At 40.2% G+C, this 15158-nt stretch overlaps 1 protein-coding gene across 18 annotated transcripts in view; it reads right to left on the bottom strand.

Moving 5' to 3' along the window:
- The window catches only part of MAP2 (microtubule associated protein 2), a 272088-nt gene that overhangs the window by 97756 nt on the left and 159174 nt on the right, over positions 1–15158 (bottom strand). For all 18 annotated transcript variants that reach the window (XM_040357425.1, XM_040357427.1, XM_040357439.1 and 15 more), the window contains exon 3: positions 1683–1758. The gene's annotated coding sequence lies outside the window, so the exon portion shown is untranslated. The remainder of the gene's footprint in view (positions 1–1682; positions 1759–15158) is intronic.

Below are 15158 nucleotides of genomic sequence, written 5' to 3'. Positions count from 1 at the left end.
TTCCACCTTCATTCAAGCAAGCTCGCATGGTGGAAAGCTTTTGCGAGCGCGCTCCCGTGATACAGCGACGGGCATAGCCACCGACTGTATCACTCGGCCCCGCCCCCGGCGCGCCACGTCATCCGCTGTGATTGACAGCAGCGCCAGCCAATGGCTGCGCTGCTATCAATCCGTCCAGCCTAGTCAATCAACGGCCAAGTTGGGAACCGAAGAGGATCACGTGGACGCACGCGGGACTTTCGAGGGGTCAGGTAAGTAAAACGGGGGTTCGGGGGGGGGCCGGTACCGTCCGATGTTTTTTCACCTTAATGCATAGGATGCATTAAGGTGAAAAAACATTTACCTTTACAACCCCTTTAAAAATGTCACATTTGGTGACCTTCAATGTTACCCACTAACCGTGGTGATAACCCTCATCCTTGATGATTATCCCATCCTTGAGATTCTGGCCATTTTTCTGCTCATATGGATTGCGGCTTGTGGAGAAACCCTGATGGGTGTTACTTCCTCTTTGTTTCCCTGTAAAGGTTAAGCAAAATGGGCTACTATGCATCACATAGTATCCCATTATATGACACTTACCTGCAGGAGAAGCCCGCAATGTCCCCTTCTTCCTCGCTAGTAGAGAGCGGCCATTCTTCACCCCTCTTCCTCCTCCTTCGCTCTGTGACTGGTCAGAGTCGCGTTACGTTACTCCCATGCATGTGCACGGGAGCCGCCTTCAACGGCATGACCCAAAAAAGAAAGGGCACAGCGTACCCCTCTAACTCCGGCGCATGCGCAGGAGAAATCGCCGTAAGGGGCGATTTGCAAATATCTCCTAGACTCATTTCTCCAGGGTGTCTATCTTAAAAAAAATTGTCACGTGGCTTCATGGAAAAAAAATTCTGAACTTGAAATTAATCTAATCCTACTAGGAAATCTAGGATCCCTAACCCATTCTATTTTTCACTGTGAATAAAATATTGGTTTATGAGATTTGCCAATAATTCTGTTTTTATGCAGATTTTACGCCAGCATCCGAACTATTTTGGAATTGGGGTGGCACACTATATGTAGATAAAACTAATTTATCTTTACCAATTTTGGGGTTTTTACAAATTAGAAGTGGGTTAGTAGGTAGTGGGGCTGATTTGCTAAAACTGGAGAGTGCAAAATCTGGTGCAGCTGTACATGGTAGCCAATCAGCTTCCTAACTTCAGCTTGTTCAATTAAAGTGATACTAAAGGTTCCTCCCCGCTTCTGATAACCCCCTCTGGGAAGTGCTCTCCCAAAGGGGGTTACCTTGTGGGCGCACTCTCCCGTGTCCTGTATTGCGCGTCCCCAGACGCCCACTACAGGACTCGGCCCTCGTGTCACTGGAGATGATTGACAGCAGCACGAGCCAATGACTGCCCTGCTATCAATCTATCCAATGAAGAGCCGAGAAGACCGAGCAAAGGAAGAGCGCGTTCACGACTTTCCAAGGCCCAGGTAAGTAGAACGGGGGTGCCGGTGATCGTAAGATGTTTTTTCACCTTAATGCATAGGATTCATTAAGGTGACAAAACATGAACCTTTACACCCTTTAAGCTTTTACAGAAAAAAAACTGGAAGCTGATTGGTTTCTATGCAGAACCGCACCAGATTTTGCACTATCACATTTAACAGACAGATCATTTTAAACAAATACCCAAACTTACCCCCTGCCACAGTCGGTGTTCTCCTTTATACAGAAGCGTAGAGCTCTAAATAGGTGTAGATATCAAAACACGTCACCTAGCAAAACCAGAAGAACAAAAAAAAAAAAACATATGAATGAAAAGGTTTGGTTTCATGCAGTTCCATGGTTTTAATTTATTATATATATTTATTAATTATGAGGACATAAATAACAGGCTGTTTTGACATATATGAGAATGCAGTTTTATCAATTCAGTCATGTCAGTAATTTGTTTAATCCATAAAACAGCTGCCATCCCTCCAAAAAATTATTTTCTAAATGGTACTTTGTAGTAACACAGAGGACTCCTCTCCCTCCACAGACCCTTTGAAAATAAAAATTGTTAGCTGTCAAAATACAAAAATGATGGTATTTCCAGAGTTCCAAGGGATGTGACAGTTAAATACAATAGGGGAAAACTCAGGTTTAAAAATCGATTGGTTGTTGCTAGGCAATACAAGTCGTTTCTTTTTATTTTATATAATAAATAAGGACCACCCAAACTGCAATAGGCTATACAATATAAACTAAATATAATCCCTTTTAACCTGATGCAATATTTTCTTTCCCATCCGCTAAGTAAATGCACAGTTAATTTTGAAAACTAGCTAAATGATGAATAATTCTTAAAGATGGAAAGCTTCTGTTTGTCAGATGAAACATCCCTTGGCAGACAATTTTCAGTTAGTGGTAACTTAATATATTTTTATTGCACAACAGATGAAAAAAACAGAGGCTATTTAATTAGATAATTTCAACTACTGCCTGGCTTTGCCGTAAACATAATCCACAAGGCAATGGTTCTTAGTGATAATACCATTCTGGCTTGAAGGCTCTAGATAGCAATTTATATACCCTGTATTTCAAATTGTTTCTTTCTTTCTTGGGCAATGTCTACTATGGATTAGTGTTGCTCATGAATATTCGCATTGCGAATATTCGGCTCGAATATAGCATATTCGAGAAATCGCGCTATATTTCGAATTTCGCGGTGAATATTCGCAATTCCGAATATTCGCATTTTTTCAATTTGATTTTTAAAACAGATCACATCCTATCGACGTCTAAAAGCATTGCTGGTATGATTAGAGACCCTGGGCCGAGTAGCTAAGCTGAGGCGATCCTTTTATGTTGAAAAAAAAAAAATTGCGATTTTTCACTATTGCGAATGCGAAAATGATTGCGAATTTTCGATAACTGTGGTAGGAGAACTCTGATTGTCTCTGATGCAAAAGGGGGGGGCTTTGTGTATGTTTCTGTTATGAATATTTGTATGTTTGATATTATTTTTTTTTGTAAGAAGGAAAAAATTGCGCATACCTTAAAAAAAGGGGAGAATACAGCAGCAACTCAAAAATGTTATACAACATAATTTAATACAAGACAGAAAATGGAGTCGCTCTACAAGAATAAAAAATATGTCTAGTGACAAGACATGTGGGCAAATTATAAAATAAGCAAGCGCAAATAACTTGTGAAATACACAGTGAAACAAATATATAAAGAAATATAGTCCCAATAATAGAAAAATAATCTTTCATAAAAATGTCTTTGATATGTGAAGTGAAAAAAAGTCCAAAGCATGCAGCATGAACGTGTTCAATCTTCAAGGTGTTTGATTGACAAACGGCTGTGACAGATGGATAGAGTAAAGAATCACCATCAATGCAAAACACTTTTTATTTTCTATTGTAAAATATCAAGAATATTCTGAGCCAATCAGAGTGCTCCTTCTGCATTTGCCGAATATTCGCAATTATTTTGTATTGTAAAATATCAAGAATATTCTGAGCCAATCAGAGTGCTCCTTCCGCATTTGCCGAATATTCGCAATTATTTTGTATTGTAAAATATCAAGAATATTCTGAGCCAATCAGAGTGCTCCTTCTGCATTTGCCGAATATTCGCAATTATTTTGTATTGTAAAATATCAAGAATATTCTGAGCCAATCAGAGTGCTCCTTCTGCATTTGCCGAATATTCGCAATTATTTTGTATTGTAAAATATCACGAATATTCTGAGCCAATCAGAGTGCTCCTACAGCATTTGTCGAAATTGCGCAGTAAATATCGCATTCGCATGTTGCGATATTTCGATAAAATATCACGAATATTCTGAGCCAATCAGAGCGCTCCTCCAGCATTTCTCGAAATTGCGCAATAAATATCGCATTCGCATGTTGCGATATTTCGATAAAATATCACGAATATTCTGAGCCAATCAGAGTGCTCCTACCGCAGTTATCAAAAAATCGCAATTATTTTCGCATTCGCAATAGCGAAAAATCGCAATCATTTAATTTCGATAAAATATCCCGAATATTCGAATTTAGCGAATATATCTCGAATATTCGAATATATATTCGAGATATATCGCGAAATCGAATATGGCATATTCTGCTCAACACTACTATGGATGCAGCAAATGTGTTTGCATACATCCGGGGGACACTCTCAGGTCTGAAGTGAGATCATTAAGGTCTACTCTGCCTGCACCTGTCAAGTTTTGTTGGTTTAGGTACATTTACATAACATACAATTTAATGTGATTTTAAAGGCAGAAGGTTTTGTATCTTAATGCATTCTATGCATTCTTTTTTTTCTCATTCAAGTTTAAGTTTATTTTCAGAAAAAAAAGAAAATACAATAAAATAAAAATAGTGGGAGATATATCAATGACATATATAAATGTAAACAATAAAATACATTTTGTATCAAATATTTCCTTGTTCACTACCTCCTCTCTTTTTATCCATCACGTCTATAGGCATAGTATCATTTAAATGAGAAAGGAAATATAAATAATTAGAAAGAACAAAAATATCTTAAATAATAAATTATATTTAAAAAGATTTCCCTATTTATCAGGGAATCCATAAACCTCTTAATATTATCCAAAATATTAAAGAACTTGATGAATATACCAGATCATTCATTTGGATCTACTAAAAGGTCTCTAGAACACCTCCACCCCTCCGACACCCCTTATGTGATCATTCTGTGCCAACGAAGTAGAGTAATCCCTTCAATCCAACCTCCCTACAAAAACTAAAATCGGATCAAACTGGTATCAGAAGATACATTTTTAAAATCTTCAATTAATCTAAAATTCCCCCAAAAAAAGAGGGAATTCTATGAATATGTATATATAAACATATCCTCCTAAAGTAAAACGCATGGAGGAAATAATATACTAAGGATATCACCCTTATGGGTAAAAAAAAGAAAAAAGAAGTAAAAATTTGAAAAAAAAGAAAAAGAAGAATGAAAGAAAGAAAGGATAGAGAAAGAAAAAAATAGAAGATCAAGAGAAATAGGTAGCCTGCCTGCCAATAGTTCACATCAGTCTGAAGCAATAGCTATCATTATATTCATAGGGCATAGGTGATCCCCATGTATTTTAACCAAGGTTCCCAAACTTCATGGAACTGAGTAGATTTATCCAACATTGAACTAATTCTTTTTTCTTGTTCCATAATCCATGTGACCTTTCTTTTCATGTGTAATATGGAAACCGTTGTTTTTTTCCAAGCAGCTGCGATAGTGATTCTGGCACCTGTCATAATAAATAGAATAAGCTGCCTGGTAACCTTTGAAATCTGTGGTACCAGTCCGTTAAGTAAAGCAATTGTTGGAGACTGATGCAAGTTACAGCCTTTGACTCATCTGACAATATTAAACACCTTATTCCAGTATTCCCGTATATTGGGGCATTCCCACCAAATATGAATCATAGATCCCAATCCTTGGCAATCTCTAAGGCCTAGTACACACGAGAGGATTTATCCGCGGATACGGTCCAACGGACCGTTTCCGCAGATGAATCCTCTCGAGGATTTCCACGGATTTGGATCCGATGGAGTGTACTCACCATAGGATCGAAATCCGCGCCGAAATCCCATCGCGATGACGTGTCGCGCCGTCGCCGCGATGATGACGCGGCGACGTGCGCGACGCGGTCATATAATGAATTCCACGCATGCGTCGAATCATTACGATGCATGCGGGGGATCCATTTGGACGGATTGATCCGGTGAGTCTGTACAGACCAGCGGATCAATCCGTTGGGATGGATTCTAGCGGATAGATTTGAAAGCATGTCTTCAAATTTTTATCCGCTTTAAATCCATCCCAGGGGATAAAAATCCGCGGAAACAGATCCGCTGGGTTGTACACACCAGCGGATCTATCCGCTGGAACTGATCCGCAGATCAATTCCAGCGGATAGATCCTCTCGTGTGTACGGGGCCTAAAGCACAAGGGTGAGGATGACGGATACATTGAGACCAGTTTAAGAGGAACTAAATACCATCTGGTAAAAATTTTCACATTAGCCTCTATAAGATATACTCATAAAGAGATATACTCATAAAGCCCTTAATAGATCTGATATAGTTTTTATACCAATCCGTTAAGTCCCATTCATCCTTAAGTTCTCTTTCCCAAGCCAGCATATGAGGTAATTTGTTGTTATTTGTTGCAAGCGATTTATAAATAACTGAAATATTACCTCTCCTAGTCAAAGCCTGGTCACATTATATTCATATGGTGTTAAAAGTCCAGAGATTGATTCGTCATTCCATAGACTCTGAACATAGTCATATAATTGAGAAAATCTAAATCTTTCTGAAAGAGGAAGACCAAGATTATCTATAAAATGTTGCTCAGGAAGGGGACCTGTATGTGAAAAGAAGGGTCCTATATGGTACAACCCTTTATCATGCCACCATTTGAAGGAATCAACATTAATTTTAGAAGTAAAGGATGGGTCTTGAAGTATATTCGACAAAGGTCGACCTTTTTAAATTAGAGAAGGGTTGTTTTTAAGTGAATCCCACAGGACTAAAGACTGAGATAGAGTCGGCGATAATATAGAAGGCCTGTTTTTGGTAGTACTCCACAGTAAATTTTCCATTGTAAAAATCGGAGATGCCTGTTCTTCTATATCAATCCAATCTGGACGGTCATTTTTAAGATAAACTTCCGATAATTGCGCTAATCTAGCCGATTGATAATACCATAATAAGTTTGGAACCACCAGGCCTCCCTGTTCAGGTAAATTAAAAAGACTACGAGATGGAAGGCGTGGACCTTTCTTGTTCCAAATAAACTTGGTAATCTTACCTTGAAAGGATTTCAAATGACATTTTATTATTGGTATAGGTAATGATCGAAAAAGATATAATAGTCTAGGGAGAAGAGTCATCTTGACAGAATTAATTCTGCCAATCCAGCCTATAATCAATAGAGAAACTGTGGATTCAGAAAGCGAAACATTGAGAGCCCTAGATTTGACTATATTTACAGTGAGACCCGAAACTTTAGAGAATTCGTCCAGCAGAGAATAGACTTCAGGAAGGGATGTCGCAGGAGAGGTCACAAAAAGCTATAGGTCGTCCGCAAATAAGGCGCATTTATGTTCCCTTTTGGCACAATGAACTCCCCTGATATTTGAGTTACTACGAATAGCTATAGCCAGAGATTCAATAACAATTGCAAATATCAGGGGAGATAGAGGACATCCCTGCCTTGTGCCCCTTTGACACCGCCATCTACGAGTGCTGACAGTTATGCACACTATGTTTACTATAGATATCCCTGATCCTAACTCCAAGCCAGCCTGCAGTCATGAATAAGTGAGCACGGCATCCTTGGATTCAGGTGAACATCCTTTAGGTTTGTACGCATCCTCAGTTGGCAACTGTCACTTCTTGACCAACAGCACAGACAACAGTATACACTAATGAGGCCATGAATATGATCTGCTTATTTATTATTGCTTGTGCTCTCTAGGGACTTGCACACATCCATGCGTACCCAAATTCATGTACACAGTATTCTTGCTTTGACCAGGCTGTTACTAACATTAATGGTCACTGTTACTGTGCTCGGAGCTGATTGCTTCTTTCTACAATTATTTTTTCATAAAACGAAGCCTTCAGCTATTAGGTGGTAGAGGGACAGACTGATAAATTATGCTCATGCATGCAATTTTTTTTAAGTACATCTATCATGGTGTACCATGCCTAAAATAGCCCAAGAAATAAAAATAACTTCATGAGAACCCCGGGGCCTCAAAACCCAGGGCACTCTAAATATGCAATTTTCAACACTTCTGAGCAGTGCTGATACTGGACATTGGATTTTTTGTTTGCTGTAAGGCAAAAATGTGGAATTTACATATATTGTTTGAAGAGATTACTTAAAGGATCACTAAAGGAAATTTTTTTTTTTGCTGAAATGACTGTTTACAGGGTATAGAGACATAATAGTTAACTGATTCCTTTTAAAACGATTAAAAATAGATAAAAATCAATCATATAATGTGCCTCTAGATGCAAAAACAAAACTGAAACTAGTTTAGTCTGTGCATGTTATTTCATGCCTCTGTGCTGGACAGTGCCATAGAGAGTCATGGCTAGGAAAACGAAACTAAAATCTCCCATGACTTTTTTCATACGGAGCCAGACAACCAGGACGTGTCCAGAACAGAGCAGTATTACAGCAACATCAGAGCAAAAACGAGCAATGAGGACATGAAACCAGGACTTCAGTAAGGTAAAGGAAGCTATTTAGCTAAAAAAAAAAATTCCTTTAGTGATCCTTTAATTTTGTACAAGCTTTTGTAAGACCCCTTTCACAATGAGGGCGTTTTGCAGGCGCTATAGCGTTAAAAATAACACCTGCAATCTGCCCTTAAACAGCTGCTCTATTCATTCCAGTGTGAAAGCCAGAGGGCTTTCACACTGGAGCGGTGTGATGGCAGGGCATCAGAAAAAGTCCTGCCAGCAGCTTCTTTGGAGCGCATTAGGAGCGGTGAACTCACCGCTCCTAATGCGCTCCTGCCCATTGAAATCAATGGGCAGCGCCGCCATACCGCCGGCAATACGGCGCTGTAGCGGCTCATTGTGGGCGGTTTTAACCCTTTCCCGGCCGCTAGCGGGGGTTAAAAGCGCCCTGCTAGCGGCCGAAATGCAGCGAAAATCCGACGGTAAAATAGCGGCGTTTTACCACTATTTTACCACCGACGCTATGGGCAGTGTGAAAGGCTTGTAACTTATTTATACTCTTATAAACTATGTTTGTTTTTGTAGAATAACTGATTCATTATGTACATAACGGGCCCTGGATCCTGAGGAATCAAGTTTTTTTGCAAAACACATTGTTCCTAAAAGTCAGACATCACATATTGGTTATATACTTATGATCAGTATTTGTATCAAGCTACGTGTGTGCTTTTTGTCATTTTCATTTATTAATGAAAAAAATGGTTTTATCTATTTGTGTGATTTCCTGAAGGAACATATAAAGTCCCATTTATTCTTTGTATATTGGGAATATGAGAGCTCTCCAATCCAATATTGGGCCTACCCCTCCATCTTTCTGTTGTTTCATACTGACCCATCACTATGACAGGGTTCCTTACAGGCCATTCGGAAGGTACAAGATGTGGAACAGGAGCAATTGACCTTGCTGGGAAGTGTTTTTATTTTCCTATTAATAGGCCCTGGGATCCAGGCCTGAGGGGCCTTGTGAGTCAAACATAGACACCTGTAGGGAACTGAAGGTGCCTGCTTTTGATTTATTTGGCCAGTTTAGATACTTGTAGGCCATGACGGTGTATATTAAAGCCTTCTGGTAAGAACTGCACCAGAACGACAAAATACCGAACATCCTGAACTCTTGATGTGGGTGAAAATACAGACTGTCCTGATACACAAGAACAGCCATCACTGTGTTAGGGAATCTATGGTCTTTTACAATTTAGTTAGTCTTATTTTTAACACTGAGATGCTCTGGTCCTTTGGATTGCTGAGATCAAAGGAAAATAATGAAAATAAAAAACTCACAATGCAAACACACTGTCTGGAGGAGTCTATTGATGTTTTACATTCATATTATCTGATATAAACACGGTATTATCTGTGGAAAGAATTCCTCAGAAGTGTTTTTTGAAGGATAATAATACAAATTACTAAACTGACTTGCTGTCTGTAGCATATCCTGTAGATTAGAACCACTTTACATGGTGAAGTTGAGAAAAGGACAACGAATACTCTCCAATACTGGCCATACAGTTCACAATTTTGTTGGCAATTTTCAAAGTTTTCCATTAGCAACAACTGTATAAAATTCATTGATTTAGAGCACACATGGCTTAAATTGGGATGGAGATAAAAAGTACAGTTGGTTAGAGACAATGCATGGCATACTTCTTTTAATACTAAGCTCTGTTAAAAAAATATATATATATTTTTGGAAATGTGCACTGTAAAAATGAATCGCCACTAATGAAGTGTGTGCCATTTGTGTATGCTGCTGTGTTTGTAAAAATGTTTGCTTTTATTTAGCTCTTACAATACAGTCAAAGCGGAGGTTGACCCTAAAAAACAACTTTCTACCATGCCATCCAGCATACTAGCGTCAGCTACAGTATGCCTTTATTTTATTTTTTGCGCTGTACTCACAGTTTAATCCATTCGTTTTGTTTCAGAGTCCCCGCGGGGAGTAGGCGTTCCTATGAAGAGGGGAACATGATTGACGGCCGGCTATGGCGCGTCACGCTTCCCGAAAATAGCCGGAGTAGGACTCGGCTCTTCACGGCGCTATACTGCGCCTGCGCACCTACTAGGAGCTGATTGCGCAGGCGCCGTGAAGAGCCAAGTCCTATTTCGGCTATTTTCGGGAATCGTGACGCGCCATAGCCGGCCGTCAATCATGTTACTCCCTCTTTATAGGAACGCCTACTCCCCGGGGAAGTCTGAAACTTAACTAATGGATTAAACTGTGAGTACAGCGAAAAAAATCAAAATAAAGGCATACTGTAGCTGACGATAGTATGCTGGATGGCATGGTAGACAAACATTTTTTTTTTTTTTTTTAGGGTGAACCCCGGCTTTAACGCTGAATTTGTGATGCAGAGACTCTGTTACCCCGGGAATTTGCTTGAAACCTTGCCCATTAAGAAAATGTCTTATGCCGCATACACACCATCACTTTATGTGATGAAAAAAAACGACACTTTCTGTGAAGTAAAAAATTACGTTTTTGAAACTTCAATTTTCAAAGACGAAGTTGCCTACACACCATCGTTTTTCTCACAATGTTCTTGCAAAGTGAGGTTACGTTCCACCACGTTTTACCATTGAAGCTTGCTTCATAAGTAGCTTCTGGGCATGCGTAGATGAAAAAACGTCTTACAAAACAACGTTTTTTGCTACACACGGTCAATTTCTGTGAAGTAAAAAGTGCACTTTTGAAAAACGACACATAAAATTGAAGCATGCTTCAATTTTTTTTTGTCGTTTTTTACAAGACATAAAACGACGTTTTCCCCCACACACAGTCAATTAAAGTGACGTTTTTAAAAACGTCATTTTTTTTCATCACATAAAGTGATGGTGTGTACGCGGCATAACATTCTGTAAATGAAAACAGTATAGATGAATTTTATGATCTGCCCTGCTCCAATCACAAAACACCTTGCATTCTGTTAGGTGACTGAAAATGTTTTCTCAATGTATGAGGTGCAGATCAAGACTCCCTGTGTATAAAAAAGTTTTTAAAACATATTAGCAATAGTATTGCTCAGGTCAGACTTGAGCTCCTTTCTGGGACAGAAAGGCATAACCCCTTAAATTCTCTATCCTTCTGCATCCACACACTAGTAGCAGGACACCCTGTGTTTCCTAGTGACTTCCTGAGCATGTCTTTAGTGATCCTCTGTGACACCTGTGTTATCACTTGTTTGTGACTCCCTGCGTATTCCAGCCTGCAACCTGCAACCAGTGCCTGTGTGTTTCCCTGTGTGTTCCAATCAGAAACTTGGATCCCAGCACCTGTGTGATTCTCTGTGCACTCCAGCCTATAACTAGCTTACCCATACCTGTGAGTTCTTTGTGCACCCCAACCAACATCCAATATGGGACTCTCTGTGTACCACAGCCAACAACCTACATTCCAGCTGCTGTGTGAATTTTTGAGACCCTGGACCTTCTAAGGTCTCTCACCTTCATTATTCGAGTGGGCCCACTGAACTATCTGTGTCTTTTTCTATCACCCCTGTGTCTACCCCAGCTGTTTTACCCAAGCCCTGGTCAGCCAATCTGCCCTTAGTGGGAATGGATTCCCAAATCTTGACAAATTTCATCAGGACTGCTTGACACTGCAAGACTGTATGGCTAAAGGTTGGAATTGCAGATTAAAGAGGATGTCCGCTGAAAAAAAAAAAATCAAAAGTCAGCAGCTACAAATACTGCAGCTGCTGACTTTTAATATCGGCACACTTACCTGTCCTGGAGTCCAGCGCCGTCCGCAGCAGAGGACGATCGATCGCTCATCACTCTGCTGCCCCCCCGCCATCCTCGGTGAGGGAACCAGGAAGTGAAGCACTGCGCCTGCTGATTGGCTCCCGCTGTGCTCTGGGAGCCGAGTGTTCCCAGAGCACAACGGGGAAAGGACAACGGGAGGTGACGTCCTGCCCGCAGTCTGCCCGCAGACTGTGGCCGGAAGTGGGTGCAAGTACCTGTCTTTAGACAGGTATCTGCACCCCCCTCCCCCCTGAAAGGGTTCCGATCAGCGGGAGTTCCACTTTAGGGTGGAGCTCCGCTTTAAATAACCCTATGTTTTAAGTTTTACATGTCTATGTCTGTTTGTAAACTGGTAACATTTCTAAATAAGTCGATAGAGAAAATTGAGTACTGTCCGTGATTTTTCTCTGTCGCAATTTCACTAATACGGCTACAATCATTGTAGTCAAGTATAAATAAGTCGATAAAAGTAGTCTGCTATCTACAGTATACAGTATAATTGTCAGAATTTTTTGCTTTTAGAAACTCTGAATAAAAATGTGTCTCTCAATATCAAAATGCCTTTCCCTGTTACTTGCCATTAAAATAGAATCTGTCATTAACATAAAGGTTTGTGGTTTTTGCATTAATAAATTCTCAATGAGAAACAGACAGCAGTAGCTTTTGACACTAAAAATTTGTCCTATTATCCATCATTCTCATATTCGACCCTGCTGCACTGGCAAAAGTGATTTACCTGCAATAGAAGCATTTTAATACATACATCTCCAGCTGCCTAAGCCGCCAAACACTGATTTGATGAAGAGTCCCCATAGTCTGCTGAGTCTTTTGAGAGTGTTGGCCTACTGTGTGCCCTGCAGTGTTCAGTGGTTCCTGTCACATGATTTCTCATCAACAGACCAGCGTTTGGGGGTATGGGATGTGTTAGAGGTAAGTATTCATGTTCTTATTTTGCAGGTACAGTACATATCTTTTGCCAGTTCAATTTTCACGACAGGGTCACTTTAAATGCAACCAGTACTGAGGATTTATAGCACAGGTGTCAAACACAAGGCCTGCGCGCCGAATTCGGCCCTCCAGGCCATTTCATGTGGCCCTCGCACCTCTCCTGCAGCTGCAGGAGAGCTCCAGCCCTCCCCTAGTCCTACTCTAGACCCTTACTTTCTGCTTTCAAGCAATGCATCCAGCTTCTTCCCAGTAGCAGAATAAGGAAAGGGGGTACACTGTAATGTAAGGGAGAGTGGGGGACTCAACTTCTGATGGTGGGGTGGCTCTTGACATCTAATATATGGGGAAATCCAATCTTACAGCTACAACCAGCCCTTTTGAGGGCAATCATAATGCTGATGCGGCCCACAATGAAATTAAGTTTGACACCCCTGATTTATAGAGTTTGTCTTTGCTGACCTCTCCCCCCCCTTTCTAAAAATATGAATTTTCTGGCTGTCATGCTGATCCAATGGCTGCAGAATTTTCTGACTATGCAGATTTTTAGATCTCACTTCTGCCAATCAACTTGTATTTTCAGAAGAAAATCAACAAAGGACATCCTTCATATTCCTTTCATTATACACGTTTCCTTTAAGAGGCATGTCAAAATCTTAATTTCAAGAAACAGCTTTAAAGATAAAGTAAATGTACTCACTAACTGTTGTAACTGCCCCTAATTCCTTCCATTGTGTTTAGCTTGCTAGAAAGTGCATGTAGCATCAAAGGATAACAAAATCAATAGATCACTTTGAAGACCACACTCTCAGTATACAAAGTATTGATTCAAATTCTAAAAAGACCAAAACTGCATCAAGATGCACCATGGGAACACCTGGCATTTAAAGTTAAGATCATCAACCCTGACATTTTGTACTCAAAGGGACCTACTGATCATTATTTGATGTTAGTCGACATTATATTCACATGACCTGTAACTACAGCTTGTGCAGAATGGAAATGTAATCGTTTTCTACGGTTACAGCTACATTAAAGTGAACCCATGCTTAGTCCATGCAGGACAAAGCAACAAGTTCCCAATAATCTCTCCTCCCCAGTAGTACCTTGTACTCCCATGCTGCTTTGTTTAGCCACTGGCCATGAAATGAAGCCCCCTCTTTAAAATTTACAAGTTGCTGGAGTTATAGCTTCCTCTGGGCTATGGGCTTCCCATGTAGCAGCACTGATTTACAAAGGGTTGTCACATGGCTGGGTCACACAGTCTTCCCTACTCAGATCTACTGGGTATTTCTTTCAGCTCCTGGCACAGAACAGAATGGAGGGGGAGCAGAAGAAAGATTAGTATATAGAGATGGGGATGTGTGTCTGGGGGTGGTGGTGGATGGTGTGGGGAAGAAGCAAATACAATTATTTCCTCCTGCAGCTCTATTGTATTCTGCCGGTGGGGGGCTTTTCTGGCCAGAAAAATACAATGATTACTGCTAGCAGCTATAGCCGCTGACTGTAATTGAATGCAGAAAAATCTGACAGGCTTGTTGTACCCGAGTCATACAACATCTCATAGGAAACATCGCTGGTATTGATTTTTTATTAATTCCTTTCTTACTGCTTTTCCGGCTCCTTGTACTGTCCTGCCTATGCTCCTGAAGCTCTCCTGTTCCCCCTCACCATTGCTTTAGAAAGAGCAGTGTATGTTAGTTGCACTCACATGCACACCTCTATGAATAGTATAAATCCCACACTGCATAGAATCTTGATTACAAATGCCAGTTAAGCTTGTTGTGCAAAGTATTTGAATTAAGTGTGAGAAGCTTCTTGGATGCAGAGAATATTTTACTTTCATGGAGGATTAGCAATGCATGTCTTACAGCATTAGAAAAATGAAACTGGAACCAGGAGCATACAACTACATGCACTGAGGAACGATAACACTTCCTCTAAATACATTACCATAGATACACACTACACTGCCACCTGTTAGATAGACAGGTATAATGCATACACTATATATAGTTCACAGTACTTTACATTACATGTTGTTGTTCTTCCAACACCCCTTCTCAACAGCATGTGGTTTGTCAAATTATATTCAGCTTCTTCTGGAAATAACTATCATGTTCCTTCAACAAAGGCCTGAGTGCATTAGCAGTCATCTCTTTTGACAGGCAGTATTGAATGTTAATAACACCTTGCTCTTG

The sequence above is a fragment of the Rana temporaria genome, chromosome 6 (genome assembly GCF_905171775.1).
Source record: "Rana temporaria chromosome 6, aRanTem1.1, whole genome shotgun sequence".
Lineage (NCBI taxonomy): Eukaryota > Metazoa > Chordata > Amphibia > Anura > Ranidae > Rana > Rana temporaria.
The sequence above is the reverse complement of the archived record's forward strand: the minus strand, read 5'-3'. Positions and strand labels throughout refer to the sequence as shown.